General features: G+C 33.0%; 1 protein-coding gene across 1 annotated transcript in view; it reads right to left on the bottom strand.

The window, feature by feature from the left end:
- The window catches only part of MDGA2 (MAM domain containing glycosylphosphatidylinositol anchor 2), a 391758-nt gene that overhangs the window by 53011 nt on the left and 324126 nt on the right, over window positions 1-14621 (bottom strand). The window lies entirely within an intron of this gene.

Here is a 14621-nt window from a genome sequence, read left to right as displayed (position 1 = left end):
TTCTTTTATCCCCAGGAGGTATATTCCATTCAGATGATTTAGAGGTTAGCCTAAAAACCCCCAAGTACCCTAAAGTGAGACTTTTTATTAAAAACTGTAATTTGTTGTTTTTACCACAGGGGAGAAATAAAAAGCTATTGCTGAAAAGGTCTCAGGAGGAAAAATCATGTTAATTTTTTCTCTTAATTTTATAAGAAACAAAATTAGCTAATTTAAAAGCAGAAGGCTGCAACAGATTCTGAAATGTGAACGGAATAGAAGTGCCCATGTTTTCCTATTTTTTTTTTTTTCTTGGACTATAAATCTTTTTAACCACTATAATGAGCTCCACTGAAAAGTACCAGGTAAGTGAAAACTAAAACAGAAGGGGAAATGCAACAACTGAATACAAGGCATATATGTGTGTTTATTTCAATTATTTTTATGTAACTCTGTAAGAGAGAGATTGATATATCCATTTTATAGGAAACTTTTGTTCATGTTTAGCAGCCACACTGATAGTAAAAATAATAGCTGATGTTAAAAATCCAGGCATTACAGACCCTAAATCATGCACACTAATGATTATCCAGCAGAATAAGAAATCATGAAGATGACATTTTCATGGATTAAAATCAAATTGTCTTATAATCCCAAATAAAATGTAACACTGATTTTTAAGATGCACTAGTGTTTTAATAACCCCTTTTAGGGGAAAGGAGATAATAAGTAACATGGCATTAAACGAATCTTATTTTTATTTTCTACTAATAATAACAAACATTTATTCAACTGACTACATAACTTTTCTTCCTTCATTCCCACAAATTTGAGTATCAACTTCTTTACATTCAGCAATAATTCTTCTGAGTAGGTAGGCACTTTTCACATCATAGAAATATTTTGCTTATCATATTTTGCTCATGCTATTAACACCTTTAGAAGTGACCGTGTATTTTTTAGATATCCGGATATTTATAAGTTTTTGTCTGCCTTTGGTCTTTGGAATCTTGTATTATTCTTCTTAATTGAATTACATCTAAATTGAAAGCATCCTGGTGTGGTAGTGGGGCAAATACTTCTTATTTGAACTCAGTCAATTTCAACTGGTCTTTCTAGTTGTGTTCTAGTGTCTAGCATCTATAGCATTTATTTTTTATGTCCTTGGAACTGTCTTGGCCTTTAGTCACTAGTTCTATTCAGTCTGCATTTTTCTTAGGCAAATCACAAGTTCTTTGAGTCTAACATCATTATCTTTGCCTTTTCTTTTGAAGGGGTGTGGAATTGGTGAATCCTGACAGCTTCCCCAGAAATACAGTAAGGCAAAGAACTAGCCAGGCCCCATTCCTTGAAAATTTGACTCAGTCTACCCTACTATGCTACTTGAGTGCTCCCCCAAGTGGGACCCAGATCTCAGATCTTCTAGGCAAGTCTTGCTATCTTCCCTAACTACACGTCGGGAAGTGAGCATGCATCCTTCTTTTCTACTGTGGTGGGCTGTAGATGCCTTTTTTCAGGGAATATAGGCACCCACTCTATTGCCCTTCTTTATCAGTGAATATAGGACCCACTCTATTGCTCTTCTCTCACTTACACTAAAATAATCCTCTTTCCCATGCCTGGAACTCTGTATTTTCATTGGGAATTGCTCCCGATATTTTTATTCCTGACATAAAGCATTTCAGAACTCAACACTTTTTCTCCCTTAGCCACCTCCTGCTCACTCCCACCACCATGACCTCTATTAGATTTAAATACTACGTTTTCAAGGCTACTGTTTTTGCTTGGACTTTATACAATCTATTAAAAGTTCATTTGTCACCTTTCTTGTTTTGTGCAGGTGTGGGTTAGTCTTCCCATTCTTGTGCCATAAACTTTAGCCTTCTCTGTTGTAATTTTAAGTAATGAGAGAAATAAAGAAAATTACAAGAATAGAAAATGCATTTGTTAATTTGTCACATTTTCAACTGACCTTTTCAAAAGTTTTTAACTTATACAGCAAACTACTTTGAACTTGCACTTAGCTTTGAGTATCTTGAAAATAATTCCCTATAGTATTATTTATATTTCTTTTAGCATCAGTTACTGATTATGAAACAAAACAAACACAGCAGCCCTCAGGTAAAGACAGCATTGAATGTGTCCACAGCATCAGTGGGTCTCTCAGTCTTCCATGCAGTTTAGCAAGTTTTCTTCCTTCACCTATCTTAGTGAGCCACTGCTGTCTGAAGAGATGTGAACTGGCTATGCAAGCAGAGTCCCTGGTAAAGCTCACCAGTAAATAAATGAAAGGCCTTGCAAATATACTTCAAGGATTTTTTTAAAGAAAGCTAAGCATTAAGCACAGAGAACAAGGTCTTTAGTGACAACCACGGGAAATATTCCTGCTCAGTGATCACAGAAATAGAAGTAATAGAAAAAGTAGAAATTGAAGTTGAAAAAACATCAAACCTAAAACTTCCTACATATATTAAGGGTGTTATGACAAAGTTAAATATGTAGTTCCAAAAAAAACTATGACACATACAATAAAACAGAACCTTTGAAAAAAGTAAGTTCTTTATTATGCTTTCACAGTAGCTAAAATTGAAGTGAGGATGAAAACAAAGATTGGCATTTTACATAGTCTTTAATATTTAGTACATATTTTATGTGACTTTACGTTCCTAATGTGTCAGTTTAAAGTATATTAAAGAGATATGTGAGAATATTTAAAACATAGCCAATACTTACTGAGTGATTGCTATGTTCTTTTAGTTAATTTAATCCCAAAGCAAATCAATGAGATAATTAACTTCATATTGTTCTATATTTTTATATTTAATCCTTGTCTATTAAAATGTGTAGAATTATTGGTTTTAAATATAATTCTTAGAAAAAAATAAAATAAAACGAAAAGAGTAAATTATGGTATCTCAGATACAGAATAAATAAATGTTCAAATGAATCTGTTAGGCCCTCTCTTATTCTTGCCCTTTGTAATATTGAAAGGTAATTGCTAACACTTACCGTAGGGATGATTAATGTTTTAACTTGCAGAGCACATTTATCATGTTATATTAATATAATTTATTTCCTGTTTTTATATAGTTAGGGCAAATACGTTTAATAATGAATTATAATCATGATTAGTAAATTATATGGACTAATACTGTTTATATTCAAGATCTTGGTAGAGTTTAAAAGATTTGACATTTAATGAATAGGACTATAAGAAAGTGAAATTTAGATAAATTAAATAATTTTTTATTTTAGTTTCTAAAAGAATAGGTTATTATTATTTAAAATCTAGCACATATATAGGATTCTAGTAACTACAGTTTCATCACAAAAGCATTTCCTTATTATTGGATTTTTTAAAATGATGAGACTGGCTTTATAATACTTATAATAAATATTGTAACAAATATTTTAAGACTTAAAAATGAAATGATATTTGAACTTTTGCAAGTTTCCTATCTAAACTTACAAAAGTAAATGTGTTATGGAGTAGAAGTTAGTATGAGACATTCTGGCTCATAATAGTCACTTTGGTCACTGTCAGATTAACATATCCTCATCTGTGGGGAAATGAGCCTCTCATAGAAAACATCAATCCTTAAGATACGAGTGACAACTTTATTTAAAATGTTTTAAAATAAGCTTATTTAAAGAAAATAATATAAAAATGTATTCACAAAGCAATAGTAATCAAAACAATATTGGACTAGCATAAAAACAGACATACAGACAAATAGAACAGACAGCCTAGAAATAAACTTAAGCATATACAGTCAACAAATTTTTGACAAGTCCACCAGGAAGACCCAATGAAGAGAGAATAGTCTTTTCAGTAAATAGTGTGGGAAAATGAATATCCACATGCAAAAGAATGAAACTGGCTCTTATCTTACAGCATACACAGATTAACTCAAAATGGATTAAAGATCTTTGCATAAGACCTGAAGCTATACAATCCTAGAAGAAAAAGGGGTGGAAGCTCCTTGATATTGGGTCTGACAAAAATTTTTTGGATATTCAACCAAAGGCATAAGCAGCAAAATAAAAAATAAACAATTGGGACTACATAAAACTAAAAAGCTTCAGTACAACAAAGGGAACAATTAACAAAATGCAAAGCTAGCAATGAACTGTAAAAATCATGTGTGAACCACATTATCAGATAAAGGGTTAATGTCCAAACTATATAATTAACTCATGCAGCTCGACAGCAAAAAAACAAATAATCTGACCCTGCAAAAATAAGCAAAAGACAATAGATATTTCTTTAAAGAAGAAGTAAAATGGTCAACAGGTTGATGAAAAGGTGCTCAATATTACTAATCATCATAAAAATGAAAATCAAGACCAAAATGCAGTATCATCTTACATCTGTTGGCATAACTATTATGAAAAAGATGAGATAAGGAGTATTGGCAAGGGTTTGGAGATAAAGGAAACTTCTACACTATTAATGGGTACGTAGACTGGTTCAGCCATTGTGAAAAACAGTATGAAGCATCCTTAAAAAGTTAAAAATCAAACTACCATATGACCCAGAAATCTCTTTTCTAGATACCTACCCAGAAGAAATCACCAACTTATAAAGACAACTGCACACCCATGTTTATTTCAGCATTATGCACAATAGCCAAGATATGGAAACAACCTCAATGTCCATGAATGAATGAATGGATAAAGAAATTGCAAATTACACAATTGAATATTATTCAGCTTTAAAAAAACAAGGTACCTCTATTTGCAACAGCAGGATGGACCTAGAAGAATTAAGCTAAGTAAAATAAAGCAGACCCAGAAAGAAATAGAGTGCACGATATCACTTATATGTGGAATCTAAACCAAAACAAAACAAAACAAAAACTCAAATACACAAAAATAGAACATGAAAAAGTGGCTACCAGGGGTGTAAGTGTAAGGAAAATGGAGAGATGGAGGCCAAAGGATACGACGTTCAGTTATGTAGGATAAATAAGGATAGAGATTTATCACAGAACATAAGGACCACAGTTAATAGTATTACATAATATAAATTTGCTAAGAGAGTCAATTTTAGGTACTCGTACCACATATACCCACATGAACAAACAAAAGAGAACTATATAAGATAATGAATATGTTGATTTGCAAGACTGTAGTAATCATTTTATTATGTATATTTATATCAAAACAATGTATACCTTAAAAATGTACAGTTAAAAAATAGAAATTTAAAATTATTGACAGTACATTCACATTTTAATACTACAAATTTCTAAAAACAACTTTGACAACTACATTATTCTTTACATAGGAATTAAAAAATGTAATCAAAGAGATTGAGCTATTTTAAACATTATCTGCTGTGTTTTTAGTACAAATTGTACTGTCAGTCTCCCTTAAATTCACTGTGATTTCTGTCAGTAGGGTGCCTAAATATGAAATTTATAATGTCACCATGGATATTTTATAAACTTTTTTAGACTTCTATATATATGTCCCTTAATTCCACCACCAGACATCAGAAAGGCTGACCCCTTTAATGGCACATTTGATTCATTTTCCACAATTTTTAGAATTGCAGTTTGGGGTGACAGTTGAGACTACTCAACTAAAGTATTTTGTTTACTAAGAAAACAAAAAAGTAGTAACTATAATATTTTGAGGACTCACTATTGCCAGATATTTTGCTAAATATTTTACACATTATTTTAATTTAAATCTTATAAAAATCTATTGAGGTTAGTATTATTATCTTTATTTCCTCAGTTGAAGAAGTGGATTAAACCAATAAACTTTCCCAGGTCATAGAGTTGCTAAGAAGCAGAAGATAATATAGATATTATTACCCAATATTGTCCAATTTCAAGGCTACTCTCTTAATCACTATTCTCCATTTCTTCTTCTTATATCAAATGTGTTGCTTTCACAGGTTTTCCTCACAAATGTGCACTGTATTTACATTCCCTTAGAAATTTATAATTTTTTTTCACCATTGGGAATGCCTAATTATGTTGAACTCAATTACATAGCAAGGGGCAACAGAGGAAGATAATAAATCTAGCTTTTATCTTTAGGACAAGGGTTAGTCATACAAAAAGCTTTTGATTTTGTGAGACCTGACAGTTAAAGTGAATTCGGATTCCGCTTTTCATTTTATTTAGAGACTCCAGTGAACGTGTGCTTTGGTTGTGCTGAGTTTGTACTCCAAACTGTTATATAAATCATCAAATGACAGGGTATTTCATACTGCCTCAGGAAAGAATTTATAAGTATTACTGACATATCCCCCTACCATGTATTTATTACTTCCATCTGTTAAAGCAAAACAACATTGAAAACCACCCAAGAGACCATGTGTAACAGTAAAAATAATCATTCTTTAGCAGGTTCCGATAAATTATTATGAAAGAAAAACTTGCTTCCTATCAAGTTTAGAAAAAACACATCCTAATTATTTTCTTGTCATGCTTGGATCAGCAGGTGAAAGGACACATCAACCTAAAAATTCATTTGTTATAGATTTCAACCCTGATAAATTGGAATTAAGCAGCTCAGTCAGCATCTTTCTTCGTCAGGTAGGTTTTCTAAGGACTACTAAAAAAATTTCCAGGAGGTAGGAATAAATTAATAATTAGGGATTGATTTTTTAGTTTTAATTCATCTTGGCATCTGATATGGTTTGGCTGTGTCCCCACCCAAATCTCGTCTTGAATTGTAGTTCTCATAATCTTCACGTGGTGTGGGAGGAACCCAGTGGGAGGTAACTGAATCAGGGGGGCAGTTACCCCCATATTGCTATTCTCGTGATAATGAGTGAGTTCTGACAAGATCTGATGGTTTTATAAAAGGCTTTTACCCCTTTGCAAGGCACTTTTCTCCTTTATAAATTACCCAGTCTCAGGTATTTCTTCATAGAAGCATGTGAATGGACTAATACAGTATCTATTTTATATAAGGGGAATCATAATCACTTCCTTCGATTATTTTTAAGAATAACTAGGTTGGCCAGGCAAGGTGGCTCATGCCTGTAATCCCAGCACTTTGGGAGGCCAAGGCGGGTGGATCACCTGAGGTCAGGAGTTCAAGATCACCCAGGCCAATATGGTGAAACCCTGTCCCTATTAAAATACAAAAATTAGCCTGGCGTGGTGACGGGTGCCTGCAATCCCAGCTACTCGGGAGGCTGACGCAGGAGAATTAGCTTGAACCCAGGAGGCGGAGGTTGCAGTGAGCCGAGATCACGCCACTACACTCCAGCCTGGCCAACAGTGTGAGACCCCATCTCAAAAAAAAAAAAGAATAGGTAAATTTCAATAAACCTACAGGATATTTTAGTACTGCTATGTTCTGGATTTATTACTAATAGTCTTATATTTTGATTCTGCAGTGCCCCTTGTCCCTTCTGTGTATCGTTGATAACTTCCTTTAACAGTCTTTCAAGTGAAGTTCTTGGCTTCTGGTCAGTACCGATTACTGTCCATAGTACATATTGCTACTAAAGTTCAATCTTACTCCCCTGCTTAAACTATTTGAGTAGCTGCTCTTTTGTAACATTATTTATAATAATAGGTATTATACCACTTCGATTCACTTTAACTGGGTTAAAATGTATAATGTCACCATGGATATTTTCTAAGTTTTGTTAGGCTATTTTACCTTTATATCACTTAAATATCCATTTGGGCTGTCATTTTGGTTAAACTATTTTCATAGACTTTACACAGTAGAGCATATTGATATATAAATGTAAACATACTGATGCACTGTAGCTTTAATTCAATTATTGACAATGATAAAACAATTTAATTCTCAAAGTGTCCTAAAATTATAGACATAGAAGAACAAAAGTAAGAAAAACAGGCAATGCTTCTTGTTGTGAATACTCATACAAATGTATAAATAGAGATTAGCATCACTTACTACGCTTTGGATTTAAAATGTCAGTAATAGTTTCTTCTCATAGAAATTGTACAACATTGACTGATACATTTATTCATTCATTCAAAATCATCTAACTTATGTTGGCATGATAAAAGTAATGAAGGACCAAGCAGAGTAAGCTCTTTTTATATTATATATTATATGTTTGATATTTGTAATCCTAATATTAATATGAGCATTAAAATTGGGAGTGTAAGGTAGAACAGACATGAGCATGAGGATGTTATCTAAAACATATTCAAACATAATTTAATATAATTTTAAGCTCTCTATACATTTTACCTGAGTCTTAGAAAATTCAAAATTTAAAATTACCTGAAATGCAATATTGTTTTTAGTGATTTTATGGCCAATGAAACACAGTAACTTTTTCTTAATGAATATATAGGACAATATGACAAGAAATGCTACTTGCTAATCTTTTCCCAGTCCACTTACTCATTAACAATTTTTAGCAGTGCTGTATTTCTGAGCATTCCTCTAAATTAGGTGTGGTCATATGACCTAGTCCTGGCCAATGACATGTAAGTGGAGGTGCTGTGTGAGGCCTCTACATCTTTTCATTAGTAACTATTGAAATAGTGATATATCCAGTAGGGTTCTTAAACATGCCTCCCAAATGGCACAAAGTAAATTGATAATTGAACCAACCAATGACAATTTAGAATACATATTTTAAATGTTTTTCAGAAAGCCCTAATGTGATATCCATATTTATTCCTATATGAAATCCATATTTAGATTATTGTTCTCTACTAACGTACTTACATTTACTAAGCATGTAATCTAGTATCACTCTCCACTGAAATATGCCTGTTTAAATATTATTTTAACTGAATATCATCCTCATATTTGTACTGTATATTCCTGTCAGTTTCTAGAAAAATGTTTTTAAATCATCAAAGATTTCTTAATGCATTGCTTTAGGAAATTAACAGTCGGAGAGACACGCCATGTCTTATATGAAGATGTACATTAAGGTCATTTGATATTTTCAATGGCAAATAACTACAACATTCTATTTTAATAGAAAATGTTGCACAATATCATAGATTGATTCAGTCACTGAAAGCCATCTGTTGAGAGCCTATTACTTAAACAAATTAGACAATCTTTGTTCTCCTTACATGTTAAAGTCTAACCTATACTTGCCTCATTGAGTTATTCTGAAAATTAAAAAATTAATATATATAAAGCCCTTAAAAATGTTTAACAGAAAGTAAGCATTATATAAGTGTTAGCTAATGAAGCAACATCTTCTATTCTTACTACCATTATGATTAAAATTACTTGGTTGCAATTGGTACATGTGCAGAAAGAGTGCTGTGAGCGATTAATTTATCACTCAAAATATATAATAATAATCTGGGAACATATAATATGAAAAACATGGAGATATGACCTTGCTTAGAAATAGTAATAATCTTTATCTATTTTTGGAAATTGGAAAATTCACCAACATAAATGATAGATAGATCCTAATTTAAAAGTAAACAATGAAACTATAAAGTGTTACAAGTAAATATTTGAGAATGTTTTTAGATCTTTGAGTGCACTACGTTTTCTAAGAGGATCTGAAATTCAGAGACCACACAATGGAAAATTGCGTAAAATGTAAAATATGAAAATAAAATAAATAAATGAAAAGATAAATGCATGGAGGACTATTTGCAAAACAGATGACATAATCTTTCTTAATATATACAGGGTCTGTATAATCAATAAGAAAATATTAGCAATTAAAAATATAAAATATAAATGGAAAACAATTTGGAGGACAAGAGTTTATTTTGGAAGAGAATCTGGTAATTTCTCTGGTAAGAAATTGAAGTTAGTGATGGTGGTACATAAGAATAAGGGTTGAAGAATTTGAAGAATATTGAAAAATAAAATTGGTAGAAATTATTGATGAATTGGATATAGAGAATAAAATAGAGAAAGGTGTCAAGGTACATTTTCTTGCCGGCTTAAGCAATGGGACAGATAATGGCCATTCAGTCTAATGGGGATCACAAAAAGAGGACAAGGTTTGAGACAGAATAGGTTAGAATATAGAAGCATTAAGTTTGGGAGGCCACTGAAATATCCAAGTACAGGTTTTTCAAATAAATAGGTCTAGGGAGGTAACATTAAAACTCTGACAACTTCATTCACCAACATGTTCTTTGGTACTTAACAAATAATTTGAAGTATTATGGCAATCGCATATTGTGTATTGGCTCCTTTAAAGAAAACAATCAAAGAAAGGAAGTTAGGGAAAGAAGAGATTTATTTACTCCAGGACAAGACTGCAAGACTGAATAGGACATGAGGTTTGCAGGAAAATGAAATATTTCATTAAGGTCAGACAACTGACTAAGAACAAAGCGTGTCAATCTTTTTAATCATATAAATGGCATCAACAAAAATAATGAAATAGTATAAAATATTAGCTTAGGATAAGCAATTATTTAATTGTCCACATTGCAGTTCTCAATTAAACAAACAAACAAACAAACAAAAAACTAACAGAATCTTTGCCCCTCCCCAAACTCAACCTTGGAGACACCATAAAAGTAGAGGGAGATTTCTGAACCTAAGGGGAAAATTGCAGCCCCTAATGGAAAGGGGATTATGTCACAAACAGGAAATAAGGTGGCATATGATATTTTATTTCTTCTGTCCCATAACCACATCATTTTTATAAGATTTTTCCTCTGAGAAAACAAAATTAATCATTCCAGGTAATAGGTCAGGAGTAGATAAAATTTGTACCCAACTGGCAACCTTAGTATTTTCTCTCCTCCCCACACTTTTTTCCCCAAAATGATTACATGTGAAGGAGTCTTTTCAAAGCAGAAGTACAAAAAATTTCCCTGAGAGCTATAATAATGTATGGAGAGGAGTCAAGTCCAGTCTGCAATTCCAAAGGCTATGCTCTGAGATAAATCATTTGTACCATTCACTTTCTGTTTGATTCTCAAACTCAGGTGGTTAGAAAGAAGTTATGATTTGAGCTTTAGCTTATCTCACAGAAATATATTACTGCCCAAGACAATTGACATAGGCAAAAGACTCTGTGCTCACCAAAAGAATATGCACTCACCAAAAATATGGGGCTCACAGAAAAGCTCAACCATGATAAATAATGATAGAAAAAAAAAAAAAACCTAGACCTGCTGAGGATGCGATTAATGTTAATTTTTTAACCCAAATGTAAGATAAAAAATTTAAAATTAACAAAACTATCCTCGAAGAAACAGAAGTGATGTTGTAAGTTGTTACTTGGCAAAAATATAGCTTTAACACCTTTGAGAAATACTGGGCACTGCAATACTAATTGCAATAAAGAACCCAACAGAGAGGCTGAATTGCAAAATAGATTTAACTTAAGAGAAGGTTTTGAACCAGATTATGTCAAACAATGCTCTCAGAAGTCATCAGTAGAGTATCAGTATGGTTTAAAAAGTATAAAAGAAGTCAAGAAATATGTAGGAAAGAAATGTGTCAATATCCATACATACTTAGAAAAGAAAAAAAATAAACTTAAAGTAGTCACTACTTGAAAATACAGTGGTACAGTTTTCTAGGATGTTACCTCATATTTTTAAAAAGTGGGCAAAAGACATGCACAGACATTTCTCTGAAGAAGATATACAGATGGAAAATAAACATCTGAAATATCATTGGCCATTAGAGAAATACAAATTAAGACTAAATATGATATGACTACACACCTATCAGGATGGCTGAGATGAAAATAGTGAAAACAACAAATCCTAATAAGTATATACAGAAAGTGACTCACTCATATATTTCTGGTGGGAATGTAAAGAAGAAAACCACTTCATAAAATAGTTTGGCAGTTTCTTTAAAGCTAAAAATGGACTTACTATACCACTCAGCAACTGCATTGTTGGGCATTTATCCCAGTAAAACAAGTATTTATTTTCACAGAGGAACTTGTACATGAATGCTTATAGTACCTTTATTGTAATAGCCAAATGTATTTTAAATGTATATTAAACAAACTGTAGGACATCCATACCATTAGAATACTACTCAACCATGGAGAGAATGAACTACTGATACATGCAACAAGTTGGATAAATCTCAAGGAAATTACACTAAATAGAAAAGTTAATTTCAAACAAATAAGTATTGTGTAATTCCATTTATGTAACAACTGTGAAATAATACAATTATAGAGATGAGGAGGAAATTAGTGGTTTCCAGGGATAAGGGTAGATATAAAAGAGTAACGTAAGGGAGTCTTATGGTGATGATACAGTTGAGTATCTTGTTTACATTATGGTTACACAAAGCTACGCACATGCAAACACACAGACACAAACAAATAAGTACATGCATGTACAATGGGTGAACTCTGATTAAATTTCATGGATTGTACCAATGCCAGTTTCTTGGTTTTCATAATGTACTTGTGTTTGTATAGGATTCTGGCTTGAAGTGGGCATAGTGGGGGAGGGTTTCATGGAACTTTTCTGTACATTTCTATGTAACTTCCTGTGAATCTGTAATTATTTCAGAATAAATGTTTTCTAAAAAGAAAAAAAATACACTCCTTATTGAAAAGGCTTTTAAAGTACTGAAGAGGATATGTAAGGGTGAGAAAAAGATACACAAATGACACACATGAATACTTACACACAAACTTGTTATAGTAAATTTTAAGAATATCAGAGAAATAGAAAATATTGGAAAATCTAATAAGCATGAGTATTCAAGCACAAAGGATGGAAAATCGGACTGGCATGCTTCTTCATAGCATCTGTGCATACAAGAGACAATGGAGCAATATTTTCAAACTATTAAAGGAGAAGAAAATCAAACCTAGACTAAATATTCAGCTAAACTATCCCACATGTATTTATTCATGTATTCAGTAAATACTTACTGTACAACCACTATGTGCCAAACAGTACCAGGCACTGAGGATAATGCAGAAAATAAAATGAGAAAAATATCTTATTCCATGTTTTTATGCAATTGTAAAAGCAATTTAATTAACCTGTAATGCTCTCCACATTTCTCAACCACGCTGGAAAGCCTCGTTCAAACCTTTTCCTTTCCCTTAATAACCGAGGCTCACTGCTAAGGCTTAAGGATGGTGAGCTGAGCCTGTGACCAAAACTGAGCATTCTCTGAACCATATTGCCATGGCAATCTTAATTGAAAAGCTATGGCCGCCGGGCGCGGTGGCTCACGCCTGTAATCCCAGCGCTTTGGGAGGCCAAGGCGGGCGGATCACAAGGTCAGGAGATCAAGACCCTCCTGGCTAACACGGTGAAACCCCGTCTCCACCAAAAATACAAAAAATTATCCGGGCGTGGTGGCGGACGCCTGTAGTCCCAGCTACTTCCGAGGCTGAGGCACCAGAAAGGCGTGAGCCCGGGAGGTGGAGCTTGCAGTGAGCGGAGACCCTGCCACTACTGCCCTCCAGCCTGGGCGACAGAGCGAGACTCGTCTCAAAAAAAATAAAAAAAATAAAAAAAATAAAAATTAAAAGCTATGGCCAAGTCTGAAAGGAAACTCAAAAAGGAGAACTGTGGCTTGTGTGGAGAGCTTCATTATTCGTCACCATGAGGACTATTGCTTGGGAATGAGGATGACTTTTAAGCAATTACTTCATAAAGTATATCCAGATGCCACTATGTTTAAATGCAGTTGTCACCGATGAACCCCTCTTTCTTGTTCCCTCCCTTTTAGGGTTATAAAAGCATGACTGATTATTTGCCCTCATTTTCTCCTTGTTTTACAAGAAAGAGTTTTATGCAAACCATATGCCACTGTAGAATAAGTGTAAATGTCTTTATATAAATACGTCTATTTTTAGGTTAGTTGATTTTTTTCAACAGTACCACCATGACCTTAATTTTGAAAGTGTTTGCATTTAAATTGTTATTACTATTTTTGTTTAATTCCCAGTGTTAACATAAGTGGTAATTAGTGGAACTGGATATTTGCCTCAGAGCTCTTTTCAAAATAAGTAAAACTTTGCAGATGTATGGAACCCACATTCTATCTTTTCTCAAACCTGTTCCCTCCCTCCCTCACTATAGGGAAGAACTATATACAGTAGGTACTTTTTTTCTTTTCCCAAATATGGTTTTATACCTTTCCAGCATATATTTGAATACATAGAAATTATACTCTTTGAAGAATAAAAATCTTATTTCCTACCAAAATATTTGCTTTCTTTTCTATGCTAAGAGAAATTTTCTACAACTAAGGTTTTGTTTTGTTTTTTAAGTAACTGAAATAAGGTAAGCATAGCATTGTATTGATGCAGAATGTATATAATACAAGGACTACAATCAGTTCTTTCCCACTATTTGTCTACTTTTATTGCTTCATATATGGCCATGATATTTTCACACTCTCAACTAATAATGTCTAAGAATCTGCTTTATGTTCAAGGTAATGCCATCTAGAATTTTATGGTAGAGAATATAAGCATTTTCTGAAGATTTATACTACTTAATGTGACAATGCTTCATTTGCTATAATTTCTAAGGCACCAGGAATACACAGACCTAGTTAAATATACAGATTAATCAGTGTTTCTTTTCTTTATTTTATAACCTAATGATAGATGCAGGAGGTAAACAAGGGGGAGGGCCCCAGAGAATCTCCCACTGGCCTACACACTGCAAGAACGGGTTGGAGCCACGGGAAGTTTGAGCCATGTGCAGCAGGGAGGAGCCTCGCCTCTTCAGTTC

This window comes from Rhinopithecus bieti, unplaced genomic scaffold (genome assembly GCF_001698545.2).
Source record: "Rhinopithecus bieti isolate Rb0 unplaced genomic scaffold, ASM169854v2 scaffold_19285, whole genome shotgun sequence".
NCBI classification, from domain to species: domain Eukaryota; kingdom Metazoa; phylum Chordata; class Mammalia; order Primates; family Cercopithecidae; genus Rhinopithecus; species Rhinopithecus bieti.
Note: the sequence above shows the minus strand (reverse complement) of the source record. Positions and strands in the feature narration are given on the sequence as shown.